We start from the raw sequence: 7,658 nt of genomic DNA on the forward strand, positions 1-7,658 counted from the left end.
GTTCTATGATTCTAGAGGGCCTCATCCACCAAGTCCTCCTGGTCAGGTGGTCTGTAGCAGACTCCTACTACTACATCCCCTGTCCCTGCTCTCCCTTTAATCCTGACCCACAAGCTCTCAGTCGGGACCTCATCCGTCCCCAGTTGCAGCTCCATGCACTCCAGCTGGTCTTTGACATAGAGGGCAACTCCTCCTCCTCTTCTTCCCTGCCTATCCTTCCTAAAGAGCCTGTACCCTTCTATTCTGACACTTCAGTCATAGGAGTCATCCCACCACGTCTCCGTGATGCCAATAAGATCATATCCCAACAGCCGCGCACACACTTCTGACTCCTCTTGCTTATTCCCCATGCTGCGCGCATTGGCACAAAGGCATTTAAGTTGGGCCCCAGATGAACCTGACTTCCTGGTTGGAGCGGCTGGAATTTCTTTCTTCTGTTCTACAGGTACTTCCAGCATATCTTTATCCATCTTGATACTATCCCCCTCCCTCTTCGAATCCAGTTTAAAGCCCTGTCAATGAGCCCTGCCAGCTGTTGCACTCAGACCCTTGTTCCCCTCTGAGAAAGGCAAGTCCCATCCGGTGCCAGTAGGCCTGGTGCCATGTGGCCCATGCCATTATCGAAAAAGCCAAATATGTGGTGATGACACCAGCCACGGAGCCACTTATTAATCGACTGGCTCAAGTATGACTTGCTCTTCACCGTAGCTGATAGCTAATGTTTATTACTCAGCATTAGCATATTTTTATTAATGATTGCATTTCGGCAGCAGCTTATCTCTCCTACTTTATCTTCACAAATCTGTCCTCCTGCCTCCTTTTGATAGAACTGTGAGGGAACGCAAGTGGGCCACCTCCCAGGTAACAGGCTGGATTCTACTTCTCTTTGCTTCAGAAGATGTACGTGTCCCTGAAAGTTACAGTGATTGCTGCTAAACGTATTGCTGACAGGGATTCAGTTACGGTGGTTTCAAACTGAATTTGTGACGCATCCACATTTCTCGCTTGCAAGAACTTTTTGTTCTTGCTTTGCTTCAGGTGATTGGGATTTCTGTGTCGGGACAGACTGACACAGTTCAAAGACACGATCAAAATAATATAACTGTATCTAAAAAGAAAAAAACGAGAGCAAGCAAACAGAAGGCGGGAGAAAAGAAGGGCAGGAGCACTTTCACCTTTGTGGTCTTCTACTCCAATGAAGAATTGTTAAACATTATGCAGTGAATCGTCTGTGCCAATCAGTATTTCCCAGGTCCCAGACAACCAAGTTTACAGTGTGTTTGCTCTGAATTAACAACAAATGCAACGTGTGAACTGCCAGGTTAAATCTCAGTGAACGAGATTTCAATCAACACTTTTAAATCACTTTCTGCCGGGCTGTGAGTTCTCACCTCGGCTCACCTGGCTGATGAAAGTTTTTCAAACCATACTAAATACTTTCAAATTTCTGAATGCAGAGGTAAGACCTCCCAAGCATGTGTCTGTGCACAGAGGGTGTTATTCTCCAAAGCAAGGCTCATTTCAGCAGCTGGATGTTTGACACTAAACAGGAAAAAGCGCCTTGCTAATTAAGGGACCCTACATGCCAAAGTGGTTTAGAAAACCCTGATTGTGTAGCCACTGTTAGAGATCAATCGATTATTCTCTCTTAGTTTATGTCCATAGTGGATGGTAAAGTTGGAATTACAAGTGACCTCCTTCCCCTCAGTGACTGAGCCTAACACGTTCCCTTCTTCCCCTCACCAGGATCAGACCCACTGGTTTTTGTAAGAGTGTAGCCTCATGGTCCGTGTGAGTGAGTGCACGGATCATCCGGCTCATTGATCCAAATCAAGTTCCTCGGCAGTGCCCGGCGCACGGGTGACTCAATGCCCAGCACACGGGTGGCACATGGGGCTGCAGAAGCGACCCAGCCTTGCACAGCCTTGAAGAGAGACGACCCAGGGGAGCTGTGTGGGTCGCTCAGCCCTGGGGTGTCTGACGAGTCCCCGACTAAACAAGCAGTGCTGCCTTGGTCAAAGAACCGAAACTTGGGCTGAGCCTTGAAATCCCTCAGCAAAGAATGTGCCCGAGTCTCAATCCAGCCATGGCCCAGTTGCCTGAGATAAGGTAAAGGGAAGCTGGAAGGTTTCTGCTTCAGCTGACAACTTTGAGTGTTGAGACAATCCATAAGGGGAAACTCCTGTCACACCCCCAGAGACCCCTCAGGCATGGTACCTACAGGGTCATGTAAATCAGGGGATAAAAGCCCCAGGATTTGGGCTGGGAATGGGGAGCTGCTTCTCCAACTACACAGCTGGTCTGGGAGGAGATTCTTCCCCCCTTGATCGGGACGCTGGCCAAGGGAACTTCCCTGGGACTGAGAGCCCTTGCTTGGAGGGGTCAGGGATTATTTGGCAGCTTTAAGTCTGTGCACTTGCGCGTTGTCTCTTTTGTGTGCTGCAACAGTGCATTCCCTGACTCTTGTGTGTTGTGACCGTACTGGAATAGCACATATTTTGGTGTTAAAGCGTGACAGTGCGTTCCTCCGTTGTGTCCATAAAAACCTGCCGTAGTGGCGTGTTGAATCTGCACGTGCAGTTGGAGCAAATTGTTACCTTGACCGGCACAGTCAGACCCGTCAGCGCAGCGCGAACAAACCGTTTGCTGGAACCTTGCAGCCGAGTCTCTTTGCGTCCAGTGAGGAATGAACATAAGCCAAGGCTCTCTGCTTTAGATCATTCCTGTGCTCATTCACATTCACTACTGTGCTCATTCGCACGTTTATGTGCTGGGGATATAAGAAAATATCACTCGTTTGTGGATGCTTAGATAGCTTGGAAGACACAGAGATCAAGCTGAAAAATAAAGCAATAAAAACAAAGGTCAGAATTAATTTTGTTAATATGCAAGCTAAGTTCAACTTTTAAGTGACCAGAAATTATTAAATACAAGAAATAAAAAATACTTCAATTACTAGGAAAGTATTTTTATTAATTTCAACTCTGAGAACACTCAATCATTTCATATTGACTTTTTCCAGATGGAGTATTGAGGAAAGATTAAGGAATTGCGCTGATATTTCTTGGGTGTTAGATCTATGGATACCTGAAAAGGAAGTTTGTCGGAGGACATCTAAGGGTTAACGGACAGGTGAACAATCCAGCCTTTCTTGATGATGTATGCTGGAATGCAGAAGAGCTGCAGAGACGTGGACAACCCCCGGATGCAGAACGGAAAATGGACACTATAGTGACGCTGTTTCCTTCAGTACAACCAATCACACTAAGAGGCGGGCTATTTGCTTGCAAGGTTATAAAACACGCTGAATGTAAATAAAGAGAGGTTCACTTGTTTGATCACATTGATCGTGTCAGGTGTCCGCACTCCTCTCCCACAGAAGTTGAACTTTCCAAGACTCGTTCTGGAGTTTTGGAAAGCGGCATTCTTTATTGATGTGTGGGTGCTTGGGGGTGTATCTCTTCCTCACTGCACCCCTGGCTTCTGGACAGAAAATTAGTTACACACTAGAATCATGCATAATTCATAACATATTTACATATTCTTAGGCAATTGGGTCATTTTCTCTCACTTTACATGTAAATTTTTTACATTGAGGGTGGTGAGACACTGGAACAGGCTGCCCAGAGAAGCTGTGGCTGCCCCATCCCTGGCAGTGTTCAAGGCCAGGTTGGATGGGGCTTTGGGCAACCTGGTGTAGTGGAGGGTGTCCCTGCCCATGGCAGGGGGGTTGGAAGTAGATGGTCTTTACGGTTCCTTCCAACCAAAACCTTTCTATGATTTTATGATTACATGTAAATTACTTTGCATGGTCAGTTCTCTTCCTCTGCCCCTTTCTTTTGGGTTTGGGGTATGTTTAGGGCAGGTGGTCTGTGAGTCGGTGGTCACCATCTCCCCCGGACGGAACTACCTTTTCCCCACGTCACTGCTGCGCATGTTCACAGCTCAGAAAATCATGATCACAACGTTTATACATTTTCTCATAAGCTCAACATGAGCTGGCACCATGCGCTGGCAGCCCAGGAAGCCACCCGTGTCCTGGGCTGCATCCAAAGCAGCGTGGGCAGCAGGGCGAGGGAGAGGATTCTGCCCCTCTGCTCTGCTCTCCTGAGACCCCCCCTGCAGTGCTGCATTCAGCTCTGGGGTCCCCAACATCAGAAGGACATGGAGCTGTTGGAGCGGGTCCAGAGGAGGCCACGGAGCTGATCCGAGGGCTGGAGCACCTCTGCTATGAAGACAGGCTGAGAGAGTTGGGGCTGTTCAGCCTGGAGAAGAGAAGGCTCCGGGGTGATCTTATAGCAGCTTTCCAGTACCTAAAGGGGGCCTACAGGAAAGCTGGAGAGGGGCTTTGGACAAGGGCGTGTAGTGATAGGACATGGGGCAATGGCTTTAAACTGAAAGAGAGGAGATTTAGATTAGAGATAAGGAATAAATTTTTTACTCTGAGGGTGGTGAGGCACTGGACCAGGTTGCCCAGAGAAGCTGTGGCTGCCCCATCCCTGGCAGTGTTCAAGGCCAGGCTGGATGAGCTTTTGGGCAACCTGGTGTAGTGGAGGGTGTCTCTGCCCATGGCAGGGGGGGTTGGAACTAGATGATCTTGGAGGTTCCTTCCAACCCTAACGATTCGATGATTCTGTGATTCTGGGATGTTCCCTCCAAAGGCAGACAGTTCTGGATAAAGAGTCTCCCTTTTAATCACTCCTGACAGCTTCAAGGATGGACATCTCATTAGTTTCTTTAGGTATGTGTGAATCACCTACTGCCTGCTAAACCCTTCATGAAACTCTTACACAAAAACTTTAACTCCTTTTTTGTTGGGTAACAATTCTTCCCTTTTCTTTATCCTTGCCAAGTCTTTCGCAAAATTTCATATTGTTCATCATACTTAACCTTAGCTTTTAAATCTTTGATAAGCTTTTTAGCTTTTTCATCATATTCTACCTTTTCAGGTAGTGATAAGGATTTTTCCGGGATCAAACTTAATACCTCACCTTGTTCCGCTTCTCGCCTCGCCTTATGATCAGCCAATTCGTTACCCACCTCCTTGCCAGTGTTACCTTTTTGGTGTCCTTTACAACGCATGATGGCCACAGCTGTTGGAAGCTGAACTGCTTCTAAAAGTCACAATATCACATCTGCATGTTTAATACCTTCTCCTTGTGTGGTTAAAAGTGCTCGTTCTTTCCAGATGGCTCCATGAGCACGTGCTACACCAAAGGCAGATTTTGAATCGTCCATGGATTTACTTGCAGCCCTTCAGCGAGCTCCAGCGCTCTCACCAAGGCACTTATCTCTGCCCCTGTGCCCACGTACCTTTTGGGAGAGATCTCGCTTCTGTTACCTGATCCGTTGTTGTCACCACATACCCGGCCATTCGGACTCCATTCTTCACAAAGCTGCTCCTGTCCGTACACCGGGAATGATCGGTCTCTTCCAGTGGTTCTTCTTTCAGGTCCGCTCTGCTCGCACAGACAGTTTCAGTTGTCTCTGTGCGGTCACATACGCTGGGGTCAGTTTCCTGTTTATCACTCAGGAAAGAGGCAGGGTTAACGATTGTAGATGTAACAATTTCCACATCATCCTGCTCCATCAGGACTGCCTGATATTTTAAGAATCTTGACGGTGATAACCAATGTCCACCTTTCTGTTCTAAGACAGAAATTACTGCGTGGGAAGTATAAACGATCATTTCCTGCCCCAGGGTAACTTGTGAGCCTCTCGAATGATTATGACGACAGCCGCCCCTGCCCGGATGCATCCTGGCCATCCTTTGCTGACTGCGTCCAATCGTTTGGAAAAATACGCTACTGCTCGCTTGTAGGGTCCCAGCCTTTGGGCTAAAATTCCCAGGGCCACTCCTCATTTTTCGTAACCAAAAAAGTTTAGTCACATCTGGCAAGCCCAAAGCAGGGGCTCTCATCAGTTCTAATTTTAGTTCTTTGAATGCTCTTTGGCCTCGTCAGTCCAGATTAATTGCTTCTGATTGTCTTTCAGTAGTTCGTATAAAGGTTTCACTAACAGTCCGTAATTGTAAATCCATAAGCCTCACCAACCTGTCGTTCCTAGAAAAGTTTGACCTTCCTTTACCGTAGATGGTTCTGAGTCTTGCAGATGGCCTCCTTCCTTTCATTTCTGAGTTGTTGGTGTCCTTTGGAAATCAGGAATCCCAAGTAGATCACTTCCCTCTGCAGGATTTGGGCTTTCTGTAATGACACTCGATAACCACTTAATCCGAGGAAGTTCAATAAACTCACAGTCCATTCTTTACACTCTTCTCTCTTTTCTGTAGCTATCAAAATATCATCCACATATTGTAAAAGAATGCCATTGCCTGGAGGCCTTTCCCAAAGTTCCAATTCCCTTGCCAATTGGTTCCCAAAAATTGTAGGGCTGTTTTTAAATCCTTGAGGTAACACTGTCCAAGCGAGTTGAGTTTTATGTCCCTAATCGGGGTTTTCCCATTCAAAAGCAAATAGATTACGGCTTTCAGGGGCCAAGGTGAGGCACAAGAATGCATCCTTGAAATCCAGAACTGTGAACCGTTCACATGTTTCTTTCAGGCTGGTTAACAAAGTGTACGGGTTTGCTACTACTGGATACAGATCCTCCTCAATTCTGTTTATTGCTCTTAAATCTTGTACTATTCTGTATTTCCCATCTGGTTTCTTTACTGGTAAAATTGGGGTATTACATTCTGATTCACATTCAACCAGTAACCCAAACTTTGGAATTTTTCAGTTGTTTCCTTTACGCCCCTTCGGTCTTCCAACCGTAAAGGATATTGTTTTATTCTAATTGCACCAGAACCAGGTTTTACTTCCACCTTTATCGGTGCAGCGTTCTTTGCTTTACCTGGAATCTCAGAAGCCCATACCCCTGGATGCACTTGATCAAGAATTTCTTCAATCTCTGAGGTACCCTCAGTTTGTTTTTCAGTTTGGATCACAAAGACTTCGATTAATCGATCATCTTTTACTTTGAATTCTACTTTACCCTTTTCAAAAATTATTTGTGCTTCCAATTGCTCTAACAGGTCCGTCCAAGTAAAGGTTTCAGAGATTCTGGTAAATAAAGGAATTGGTGAATCCCTAATTGTTTTCCAATCTGAAATTTAATTGGCTGTAAAAAGTAAGCCTTTTTCTGCTGGCCAGTGGCTCCTGTCACAGTTACAAAATCATGATCTACAGGTATTAGTTCTTGATTTAATACAGAATATGAGGCACCCGGATCTATTAAAAATTCTACCTCCTCATTTTGGTTCCCCAGCTTTAATTTCACCAGTGGATCCGCCAGGGTAGATTCCCCAGGTCCCCGTCATTTAGCTTCAGCAACCACCTCAGGCTTTAATTTAGGGCATTCCTTTCTCCATTGCCCTTGTTTTCCACAGTAGGCACACTGGTCTGATAGTAATGTAGTTTGAAAACCCCCTCGAGATCCCCGAGGAGGCCCTCCTCTACCTCTGCCTCCAGGGGGTCCCTGGGGTCCTGCACTTTGTTGTTCTAATGCCGAGGTTGTTGCTGTGGCGATTGTTCTTTCATCGCTTTCTCTGTTCCTGTACACCCTCCGTGCTTCTTCAATTAATTTTTCTAAATCCTGCGCTTCAGGCTCTTTCAGTTTTTGGAGTTTTCTTCTGATATCTTCTGATGGCTGGCCCAAAC

This window comes from Tauraco erythrolophus, unplaced genomic scaffold (genome assembly GCF_009769465.1).
Source record: "Tauraco erythrolophus isolate bTauEry1 unplaced genomic scaffold, bTauEry1.pri scaffold_50_arrow_ctg1, whole genome shotgun sequence".
NCBI classification, from domain to species: Eukaryota; Metazoa; Chordata; class Aves; order Musophagiformes; family Musophagidae; genus Tauraco; species Tauraco erythrolophus.